Raw genomic sequence first — 12,762 nt, 5'->3', positions numbered from 1 at the left:
ATAGAATCATAGAACTGGAAGAGACCTCAAGAGGTCATCTAGTCCAGTCCCCCGCACTCAAGGCAGGACTAAGTATTATCTAGACCATCCCTGACAGGTGTTTGTCCAACCTGCTCTTAAAAATTCCCAATGATGGAGATTCCACAACCTCCCTAGGCAATTTATTCCAGAGCTTAACCACCCTGACAGTTAGGAAGTTTTTCCTAATGTCCAACCTAAACCTCCCTTGCTGCAATTTAAGCCCATTGCTTCTTGTCATATCCTCAGAGGTTAAGAAGAACAATTTTTCTCCCTCCTCCTTGTAACAACCTTTTATGTACTTGAAAATTGTTATCATGTCCCCTCTGTCTTCTCTTCTCCAAACTAAACAAATCCAATTTGTTCAATCTTCCCTCATAGCTCATGTTTTCTAGACCTTTAATCATTTTTGTTGCTCTTCTCTGGACTTTCTCCAATTTGTCCACATCGTTCCTGAAATGTGGCGCCCAGAACTGGACACAATACTTTAGTTGAGGCCTAATCAGCGCGGAGTAGAGCGGAAGAATTACTTCTCGTGTCTTGCTTACAACACTCCTGCTAATATATCCCAGAATGATATTTGCTTTTTTTGCAACAGCGTTACACTGTTGACTCATATTTAGCTTGTGATACACTATGACCCCCAGATCCCTTTCCGCAGTACTCCTTCCTAGGCAGTCATTTCCCATTTGGTATGTGTGCGACTGATTGTTCCTTCCTAAGTGGAAGACTTTGCATTTGTCCTTATTGAATCTCATCCTATTTACTTCAGACCATTTCTCCAGTTTGTCCAGATCATTTTGAATTTTAATCCTAACCTCCAAAGCACTTGCAACCGCTCCCAGCTTGGTATCATCCGCAAACTTTATAAGTGTACTCTCTATGCCATTATCTAAATCATTGATGAAGATATTGAACAGAACCGGATCCAGAACTGATCCCTGCGGGACCCCACTCATTCTGCCCTTCCAGCATGACTGTGAACCACCAATAACTACTCTCTGGAAACGATTTTCCAACCAGTTATGCACCCACCTTGTAGGAGCTCCATCTAGGTTGTATTTCCCTAGTTTGTTAATGGCGGCTTCTTGGAGAAGCTAGTCCTGGAAATCACAAGGGGAGAGGCAATTCTTGATTTAGTCCCAAGTGGAGCACAGGATCTGGTCCAAGAAGTGAATATAACTGAACCATTTGGTAATAGTGACCATAACATAATAAAATGTAACACCCAGGGGGCAGGGGGAGCCCCACCAAAGCAGCCCACCATGGTAGCATTTCATTTCAGAAAGGAGAACTACAGAAAAATGAGGAAGTTAGTTAAACGGAAATTAAAAGGTACAGCGCCAAAACTGAAATCCCTGTAAGCTGCATGGAAACTTTTTAAAGACATCATAATAGAGGTTCAATTTAAATGTATACCCCAAATTAAAAATCATAGTAACAGGACCAAAAAAATGCCACCCTGGCTAAACAACAGAGTAAAAGAGGTGGTTAGAGGCAAAAAGGCATCCTTTAAAAAATTGGAAGTGAAATCCTACGGAGGAAAATAGAAAGGGGCATAAACTCTGGCAAGTCAAGTGTGAAAGTATAATGAGGCCGACCAAAAAAAGAATTTAAAGAGCAGCTAGGAAAAGAAACAACAACTAACAGGGGGAAAAAATTAAGTACATCAGAAGCAGGAAGCCTTCCAAACAATCAGTGGGGCCCCTGGATGATGGAGATGCTAAAGGAGCATTCAGGGAAGATAAGGCCGTTGCAGAGAAGCTAAATGAATTCTTTTAAAAAAACCAACAAGGAGTCCGGTGGCACCTTAAAGACTAACACATTTATTTGGGCATAGGCTTTTGTGGGTAAAAAAAACACTTCTTCAGATGTTTTTACCCACGAAAGCTTATGCCCAAACAAATCTGTTAGTTTTTAAGGTGACACCAGACTCCTTGTTGTTTTTGTGGATACAGACTAACACGGCTACCCCTAATAAATGAATTCTTTGTATCAGTCTTCACTGCAGAGAATGTGAGGGAGATTCCAACATCTAAGCCATTCATTTTTGGTGACAAATCTGAGGAACTGTCCCAGACTGAGGTGTCATTAGAGAGGAGGTTGTGGAACAAATTGATACATTAAACCGTAATAAACCACCAGGACCAGATGGTATTCACCCAAGAGTTCTGAAGAAACTCAAATGTGAAATTGCAGAACTACTAACTGTGGTATATAACCTATCATTTAAATCAGCTTCTGTACCAGATGGCGGGAGGATAGCTAATGTGACACCAATTTTAAAAAAAAGCCTCCAGGGGTGACCCTGGCAATTACAGGCCAGTAAGCCTAACTTCAGTACTAGGCAAATTGGTTGAAACTATAGTAAAGAACAGAATTATCACACACAGAGATGAATATGGTATTTTGGGGAAGAGTCAACATGGTTTTTGTAAAGGGAAATCATGTCTCACCAATCTGCTAAAATTCTTTGTGGGGGTCAACCAGCATGTGGACAAGGGGGATCCAGTGGATATAGTGTACTTAGATTTTCTGAAAGCCTTTGACAAGGTCCCTCACCAAAGGGCTCTTAAGCAGAGTAAGCAGTCATGGGGTAAGAGGGAAGGTTCTCTCATGGATCAGTAACTGGTTAAAAGGTAGGAAACAAAGGCTAGGAATAAATGGTCAGTTTTCAGAACGGAGAGAGGGAAATAGTGGTGTCCCCCAGGGGTCTGTACTGGGCCCAGTCCTTTTTAACATATTCATAAACGATCTGGAAAAAGGGGTAAACAGTGAGGTGGCAAAATTTGCAGATGATACAAAACTACTCAAGATCGTTAAGTTCAGAGCAGACTGCAAAGAGCTACAAAAGGATCTCTCAAAACTGGATGACTGGGCAACAAAATGGCAGATGAAATTCAATGTTGATAAATGCAAAGTAATGCACATTGGAAAACATAATCCTAACTATACATATAAAATGATGGGGTCTAAATTAGCTGTTGCCACTCAAGAAAGAGATCTTGGAGTCATTGTGGATAGGTCTCTGAAATCATCCACTCAATGTGCAGCGGCAGTCAAAAATGCGAACAGAATGTTGGGAATCATTAGGAAAGGCATAGACAACTATCATACTGCCTCTATATAAATCCATGGTTCGCCCACATCTTGAACGCTGCGTACAGATCTGGTTGCCCCATCTCAAAAAAAGATATATTGGAATTGGGAAAGGTACAGAAAAGGACAACACATTGCATATGAGAACAGATTAATAAGACTGGGACTTTTCAGCTTGGAAAAGAGATGACTAAGGGGAGGATATGATAGAGGTCTATAAAATCATGACTGGTGTGGAGAAATAAGGAAGTGTTATTTACTCCTCATAACTCAAGAAGTAGGTGTCACCAAATAAAATTAATAGGCAGCACATTTAAAAACAAACAAAAGGAAGTATATCTTCACAAAACACACAGCCAACCTGTGGAACTCTTTGCCAGAGGATGTTGTGAAGGCCAAGACTATAACAGGGTTCAAAAAAGCTTAAGTTCACGAAGGAAAGGTCCATCAATGGCTATTAGCAAGGATGGACAATGATGCAAAACCATGCTTTGAAGTGTCTCCAGCCTCTGTTTGCCAGAAGCTGGGAATGGGTGACAGGGGATGGATCACTCGATGTTTACCTGTTCTGTTCATTCCCTCTGGGGCACCTGGCATTGGCCACTGTCAGAAAACAGGATACTGGGCTAGATGGACCATTGATCTTATGTGCCCTCAGAGACAGGCAGTTGTAAAACACGGAACATCTGGCCAGGCAGGGCTTCAAAATACTTACTGAAGCTGTAGCTGCAGTATTAAGTGGTGGATTGGTGCAAGGCTGTTGCAACTTTATTTGATCTCAGTTTATAAGCAAATACATACCCCAAAAAATTCCCATTAAAGGTACGTTGAGGTTGCAAAGCCACGTACTCAAATGTTTGGAAATGCCAGAATAAAGGTTTCCATGCAATCTTAATTCAGACTCCTGCTTCCTATGCACTGTGATTAAGGATACGATTTATTCACGGAAGTCACAGATCCTGTGACTTTACCTCCGTGACTTCTTTGGCTTTTGCTGTCAGCGGCTGTGGCCAAGGCAGGAGGCGGGGCTGTAACCCCTCCCATGGCAGTATTATTCCTCCCTCCTCTTTCCCCTCCCCCTCCCCAGTTATTTTTAGTAAAAGTCACAGAGAGGTCACAAGCTCCCGTGAATTTTTGTTTATTACCCGTGACTTTTACTAAAAATAACCATGACAAAATTGTAACCTTAACTATGATACATTCTGTATGTGATCATGTAATTACTATTTTTTCCACTTATTATTTTGTCATTTCCTAGATTTTTTTAAACTGAAAAAACCAGCTATTCCAGCATGTGGAATCATCTTGACCCCAAACGAGTCATCACCAGGATTGGAGCCGTTAGATTCATAGCACGGACCTCTGCAGCTAACAGAGTACCTGACAACAGGCCAATACCCTCTCTTGTGGGCCAGCCACTGCAAGTGGATGGAACGTTCACTTTCCCCCATGGGTTTCACAGCTAGCCAGCAGAGAAACACTGAAATGTGGGAATCGTGGGTTCTATTCCAGGTTGTGGAAGGGAGTGTGTCCTAGTGATTACAGACCCTTCTTTCACCCCACACCTCCAGCCTTGCCTGCCCTTTCAGTCCCTGCCACAGTTCCTGAGGTAACTGCACCTCTGATCCTGAGGGAACGACATTTATGTGTCAGGTCTCTAGAGGTTACCTTTTCCAGGGTGGAGTCCCACAATTCTCTTTCTCGAAGCCAAGGATTTAGGCTCTGATCACCTCAGTAGATCACCCAATAGTTCAGCGCAGGCAGCCTCTTCCCTCAGGGGCAAGGACAAGGTTAACCAGTGGCCAGACAGCTTCCACAAAGTATTGTTTATTCATAATAAAAGCATGACAGAGAAAACAGATCTCAAAAACAATCATAGAATATCGGGGTTGGAAGGGACCTCAGGAGGTCACCTAGTCCAACCCCCTGCTCAAAGCAGGACCAATCCCCAACAACTTAACTGCATGTCCAGCTCCCCAGGTGGCACCCACCTTCCACATGCAGACCCTGATGGATTTCAAAGCACTTCAGAACCTCTTGCAGGGCCTGCCCTGATCACAGTCTCATTGCAATTTTTGGATTGGGAGTGACAGGCTAGTCACTTTATACAGGTTTCAGTTCTTTCTTTGCTAGGCCTCTTGAATCAGGTCAGACCAATCTATGCAATTTCCCCATTCTCCAGACCTGTTACCTGCCTAGGGATTTGCATGAATAACACCCTAGTGATTTCAGTTCCAGCAGGAAACACCTGTCATATTCCCCCCCTCCCCCCGAGCCGGAAAACAATCCCTAGCCATGCAGATTCAATTCTGTTCTATATAGGTTCTCATACCACACTCACTGTAATATCTGAGCACCTCCCAGTCATGCATTAAGCAGGGAGACATATACATGTAACAATGCTAACGTTGATACCATAGTCTTTGAATATTCCATGTGTCTACTGAACTTGTCACAAACCCCTTCCCCCTTCCTCTGAGCTGATATCTGCCCTTATGCCTCCCCCCCTAGCATGCTTCTGCTTCCCTTATCCCACCCCTCCCCCCAGCTTATCTTCAGTCCTAATCATAGGCACCGACTCCAGGGCTGGCAGCACCCTATCAGCGTTCACCACAGATCAGCTGTTCTGCGGTGTGCAGGAGGCACTGGGAGAAGGGGGGGTAGCGAGGGTGAGGGGACGGGAAGAGGCAGGGTGGGGATGGCGCAGGGGTGGGAAGAGGTGGGGTGGGGCCTTGGGGGAAGGGGTGGAGTGGGGGCAGGGCCTGGGGAGGAGCACCACCTGGCACATTAGAAAGTCGGTGCCAATGCTCCTATTCCCCAGCCCCCACCTCCCACACCTCCACATTCCAGCCAGCCAGTGTTCTTGTTCTTGGGACAGCACAGGAGAAACAGTCTCACTGCTCTCAGTTCCTGCGCCTGGTGATAAAGCAAACCCTGGATGCGTGGTGCCCTCGGCAGGTAGGAGCTGCCAGGGATTGGCGCATGCTCAGTGCAGACAGAAGCTTCAGAGAATTTAGCTGTCAAATTCTAACAAGTCTATACTGAGCATACGCAAAATGAGATTTTTTTCAGACACTTATAACTTGGCCAAATTCGGGTGGATTGTCACAAGACCAGCAAAAGACTCGTCCCTGACACCAGGGCAGCTCCTCTGCCAAATTTAAACTCCTTACTCCAAAGCATGGAGATGCTAGAGCTTCTCCATGAAACATAGGGCAGGGATCTCCAGAATCATCACATCCAGTCCCTTGCTATCGCAGGCAAGCCTCTCGTATCATCCCGGCCAGAAATTTATCAAGCTCCCTCTTAAAACTAGTTGGGTTGTTTGCCCCCACTGCTCCTATTTTGATGCTGTTGTGGAGTCTCCCTCTTCTGATGGTGAGAAACCTTCTAATTTCCAGCCTCAATTTCCTCCTGGCTCGTTTATCCCCATTTATTCCTACGCCCAGGAACTTGAGTAGCTCTTCTCCCTCCCTGGCGTTTATGCCACTGATGTAGTTGAAAAGAGCCTTTTATTATATTTTATTTTTTTGTTAGGCTAAACAAGCCAAGCTCTTTTAGTCTCCTCTCCTGATCATCCTAGCAGCCCTTCTCTGCACCTGGTCCACTTCAATTTTGCCTTTCTTGAACATGGGTGACCAGAATTGTACACAGTATTCCAGATGGGGTCTTACCAGTGCCTTGGATAATGGTATTCCTACTTCCCTCGCTCTACTAGAAATACCTTGTCTGATACATCATAGGTTGTACAACTAAACAGTTAGCCCGATTTTTTAACATAGACAAAACAGTGTATTTTCCCCTAAGCTTGTTCTGGAATTGCTAAAGTGTGTTGGCTGAAACGCTAATAAAATACAACAAAATAAATAAATGCATAAATCAGTCTGATCCAGACACCCACCATGGAAAATTTCAGCCCAAACATTTAAAATTTGGAGAAGTTAAAAGCAACTGAAAACAGGGTCTTAGAATGGGAAATAACAAGGAGTCTGGTGGCACCTTAAAGACTAACAGATTTATTTGGGCATGAGCTTTCGTGAGTAAAAACCTCACTTCTTCGGATGCATAGAGTGAAAGTTACAGATGCAGGCATACATATACTGACACATGGAGAGCAGGGAGTTACTTCACAAGTGGAGAACCAGTGTTGACAAGGCCAATTCAATCAGGGTGGATGTAGTCCACTCCCAATAATAGATGAGGAGGTGTCAATTCCAGGAGAGGAAAAGCTGCTTCTGTAGTGAGCCAGCCACTCCCAATCCCTATTCAAGCCCAGATTAATGGTGTTGAATTTGCAAATGAATTTTAGTTCTGCTGTTTCTCTTTGAAGTCTGTTTCTGAAGTTTTTTTGTTCAATGATAGTGACTTTTAAATCTGTAATAGAATGACCAGGGAGATTGAAGTGTTCACTTACTGGCTTGTGTATGTTACCATTCCTGATGTCTGATTTGTGTGAATGGGAAATGTTCGGCAACCTTAACTATAGGGACCACTACCAGCTCCACCTATACTAGAAATTGCCCATGGCAATTATTTATGTGACCCCAATTGCACAGCATAGCTCTGTCCTTTCTACGGTTGGACCACAGACAGGTTTATGAGTCTGCAACTGGCTTTGAGCCAACAGAGCTGTGTCTTGCCGAGGCAGCGAGGCGTACATTTTTTGATCAGAAGATCCAGAATCCAACCCTGGTGCCGCTGACCCAGCCACGGGTGCTGTGGAACATTTCAGATTACAAAAGCAAAATGCAATACAATCAGCTTACCCCTCCCACATAGTCAGACCCTAACTAAATCTGGTCAGTGTGCTACCATCTCGGCACCTCCCTTTGGGTAAGTCGAGGCTGGAGCTGGAGGTGTAATTCCCGCTCAGGTAGCCATACCCATGTGAGCTTTGATTGAGCTAATGCGCTAAAAAGAGCAGGGTAGCCGTGGCTGCATGGGTGGGAGATGGGCTAGCTGCCCTGAGTACAATCCTGTCTGGACCCCTAGGTGTGACTGGGGATGGCTAGCCTGTCTCACCACTCACACTGTCACGGCTACACGTCTGGCTTTTAGCATGCTGGCTCAGTCAAAGCTAGTAAGGGCATGGCTATTTGACCTGGAAATCAACCTCCAGCCCCGGCCTAGGCATACCCTTTGATTCCCGCTGACACACGAATTCTACCCTCCATCTCCCTCCAGGTACTTTTATGACCCCAATCATTCTAGTCTCCGAGTGCCTGTATCTCCCTGGGGTGGGGAGGTGCTTCAGACACCAACAGGACGTCCTCCTAAAGGAATGTTTGATCCAACCCCTTTGAAGAAGGACAAGTAGATATCAGAGATAAGTAGCAATGAATTCTCAAAGGGCTGCACCCGGGAGGCTGTGTACACGTACCCAGGCTCAGAGTACTCCTTTGAAGGGGCCCCGCAGATGTTACTATGCCCCAAAGGCAAAGTGGGGGGAAGTTACTCCAGGCATGTAGCGGAAACTTAGCTGAGTTTTGGCCATTTTATCAGATCTACTTGGAAACTCGAACTATCACCTGATTTTTTTGAAGTTGGGCTCAAGCCCCCGTGTTTGTGTATGGGATTGAGATCAGAGAGCAATCTGTGTGCGTTAAGAAATAGCCTTGAGACTACAGAGGGGTAGCCGTGTTAGTCTGGATCTGTAAAAAGCAACAGAGGGTCCTGTGGCACCTTTAAGACTAACAAAAGTATTGGGAGTATAAGCTTTCATGGGTGAATGCTCCAATACATCTGTTAGTCTTAAAGGTGCCACAGGACTCTCTGTTCCTTGATACTACAATGTGTCAAAGTCATCTCCTGTCTGCCTGATACCTCTCATCACTTAGATTCTCCCGTAGTCACATTCCCCAGATTGTCTCGCAGGAGATGATTCTAAGCAAACGTTCCAATTTCTTTTTAATATTCACTCCTCTCAGCTTTCTCCTTTCCCCCTACTCAGCTTTCAAATTGGTGATGAGAACTTCTTGCCGTTTTCTGTAGTTGTTCCCTGAGGTCACAGAGCACATATTTTGGTGTGTGTGGGGGGGAAGTGGAAACGCGCTTTTGTGTACACCCTTAAAACAAAGCACCCGCATATTTGCAGGACGGAGACCATCAGATGTACAGCACTTCTAAGTTCACCACTACAGAATTGTTTTCAATGGCTTGATTTTCTGCATTGCTTTCCCACATGTGGGGGCTAGGAAGGAAGAGAGAATTTAAGGCTAATTTAAATTATATTAGGAGTAGGAACCATCCTTTGCCGTATTCTTGCAACATCACCATAAAAGAGTAGGAACAATATTGGAAATATGGCATGCACAGTTTGGATTAGTTTATATACAGCATATGAAACCTGACAAACATTCTGCGCTCCCTACTGATGAATGCAGTTTTCTCAGTTTGCTACAGAAGAACTTTAAAATGGAAAGGCACACGCTTTTGACAGTTTTGCTGTATATGCAACTATAAGAAGATGCATGCAAATTTTCTATATGTATTTTTGTCAAAGGATGTTGGCAGGTAGGATGATAGCCGTGTGGCCTAATGGACAGAGCACTGGCCTGGGACTCAGGAGACCTGGGTTGTATCTCTGGCTGTCCCACTGTACTGCTGGGTGGCCTTGGGCAAGTAACTTTTTGCTGCTGCGTGCCTCAGTTTCCCCATCTGTAAAATGGGGATAAAAGACACTGACCTTTTCTGTAAAGTGCTCTGCGATCTACTGCTGAGAAGTGCCATATAAGGGCTAGGCGTTATTATAATGATTAAAGGAAGTTTGAAGTGGAGGAATGACAATGTCTAAACACTGACTGTATGACAGGGTTGTTTGTGATGGTAGGAGGCCCGGCTCAGAAACCCTGAGACTCATTTCTGGTTTTTGTCTTATGTTCCTAAAAGCTCATGCTTCAGGATCTCAGCTGCCACCTGCAGGGGTCAGGAAGGGATATTTTCCACCCAATGTATTAATCTCCTTGAAGCATCAGCTTTGGCCAGGGCTGGAGATGGGACATTGGGCGGGGAGGGCCAGGGCTCTCAGGTAGCACAACAATCTACTTCCAGTGGGCTGTACTACTTTGGTCTCATTTCAGCTGGGGATACACAGGAGGTCAGACAGGGGCACCGGAACAGTGGGAGCCAGAGGGCCACGGCCCCGTCACGTTTTACTGGCTGTAAGTGTGAGCGACGGGGGGCGGGGGCAGAGAGGAGCGAATGGGCGGCGGGGCCTCGGGGTGGTAGTGGGGCCATGTCAAACCAAGCTCATGTCCTTTGACAGGGGAACAAGCCTTGGGGTTGCGGGGTGTGTGATGGGTGCACTCATCTCCTGAGTGCCTCCTAGTGGCTGGGGTGTGGTACTGCACCCTTGTCCTGGTGCCCCCTGTAGGTTGCCAACTTCACTAGGCAGGTCTTCAGTGGCCCAGCCCTTAATCAAAAATGGACAAACCCCGGCCAGGGTAGCAAAACTCCAGCAAAACTATCGGCCTTCACTAGGGTTTTCAGCCCTATTTCTGGGCCCTTTAAACCTAGCTCCTTTTCTTGGTTTTTTAAACTAGCCGTGTCCCCTTTCTGGGGCTTAGCCCACTCCAGCACTGGCTGGAGGGAGACCCAGGCCCACCCACAACTCTGGGTCCCAACTCAGGGACCCTATAAACAGCAGCCATGTACTGCTGCCTCCAGTTCGCTGCTGCTGTTCCCTGGGCCTTTCCCCACGTAGCCTCCTTATCTTCGCCCCTCAAGTCCCAGCCAAGAACTGACCTGCTCATGCCCTGCAGCTCTTTTTATCTGCATCAGCTAGGCTCTGATTGGCTGTTTCCATGAGGCCTGTCTAGGCAGGCCTGGAGGACCCACCTTTGCTGCACCTTCCTGGGGCGGGCTGTGGTAAGACCATAGGGTCTGTAGCCCAGGGCCATGAAAGGCCTGGTGCACCCTGTTACAGGAGGGAAGCAGTAGATGTGATAAATCTCGACTTTAGTAGGGCTCTTGATACGGTCTCACATGACCTTCTCATAAACAAACCAGGGAAATATAGCCTAGATTAACCTACTATAAGGCGGGTGCACAACTGGTTGGAAAGCATACTCAGAGAGAGTTATCAGTGGTTCACAGACAAGCAGAAAGGGCATTTCGAGTGGGGCCCCGCAGGGAGCTGTCCTGGGTCTGGTTCTATTTGATATCTTCATAAATGGCTTGCATAACGGCACAGAGCGTACATTTACAAAGTTTGCGGACGATACCAAGCTGGGAGGGGTTGCAAGCGCTGTGGAGGACAGGATTAGAATTCAAAATGATCTTGACACACTGGAGGAATGGGCTGAAATAAGCAGGATGAAAACCAGTAAGTACAAATGCCAAGTACTCCACTTAGGAAGGAATAATCAGTTGCGCACATACAAAATGGGAAATGACTGCCTAGAAAGGAGTACTGCGGAAAGGGATCTGGGGGTCATAGTGGATCACAAGCTAAATATGAGTCAACAGTGTAACGCTGCTGCAAAAAAAGCAAACATCATTCTGGGATGTATTAGCAGGAGTGTTGTAAGCAAGACACGAGAAGTAATTCTTCCGCTCTACTCCACGCTGACAAGGCCTCAACTGGAATATTGTGTCCAGTTCTGGGCTCCACACTTTGGGAAAGATGTGAACAAATTTAAGAAAGTCCAGAAGAAAGCAACAAAAATGATTAAAGGTCTAGAAAACATAACCTGTGATGAAAAGTTAAAAAAAAAAAACTACGTTTGTTTAGTCTAGAGAAGACTGAGAGGGGACATGATAACAGTTTTCAAGTATGTAAAAGGTTGTTACAAGGAGGAAGGAGAAAAATTGTTCTTATTCACTGAGGATAGGACAAGAAGCAATGGGCTTAAACTGCAGTAAGGGAGAGTTAGGTTGGACATTAGGAAAACATTTCTTAACTGTCAGGGTGGTTAAGCACCGGAATAAATTACTAGGGAGGTTGTGGGACCACTATCATCAGAGGTTTTTAGGACCGGAAAAGACAAACACTTGTCAGGGATGGTCTAGATAATACTTAGTCCTGCCTCAGCGCAAGTGACTGGACTAGATCTATTGAGGTCCCTTCCAGCCCTACATTTCTATGATTCCTGGATTCTCCTCCCTCTTTCGCACTGCATGCCTTGGTTTATTATGAATCAAGGAGGAGTTTTTGTGTGTGTGCAGATAGCAAAGACATGAAAAAATGCTTAAATGTTTGCACACGAATGACCTTAGCTAAAGTGTACGTGTGGGACCCTGAAAATCAAGTGTTGCAAATGCACATTTTAGAGATAAAACCTTTTTCATGCCTCTGCTGCTAATGCATGATGGCAAAAGAAAAATCCCCTCCACTGCAGTTCGCTGGGTGCAATCTATGGCCCACGTTACACTGGAAGTCAGACTAGCTCATCAATAGTCCCTTCCAGTCCTCAAATCTAGAGATGAGATTTTCACTCTCACTGGAGCCCCTATAGGGCATTGTGGGGCCAGAAAAGTCCTGTGATGGATCTGCAAAGCAGGAGGCTACAAATCCTATCATCCCCCCTCCCCACTGCACTTCCCTTTACCTGGCCAGGTAAGGGAAAAGATCCTGACTCCCATCCTGACCCAGCAGTGACTGGGCTCTCCTTGGGAGTGGGAGCCGCATGGCAGCAGGGAGCTGGA

The sequence above is a fragment of the Trachemys scripta genome, chromosome 5 (genome assembly GCF_013100865.1).
Source record: "Trachemys scripta elegans isolate TJP31775 chromosome 5, CAS_Tse_1.0, whole genome shotgun sequence".
Classification (NCBI taxonomy): domain Eukaryota; kingdom Metazoa; phylum Chordata; order Testudines; family Emydidae; genus Trachemys; species Trachemys scripta.
This window is presented reverse-complemented; position numbering follows the sequence as displayed.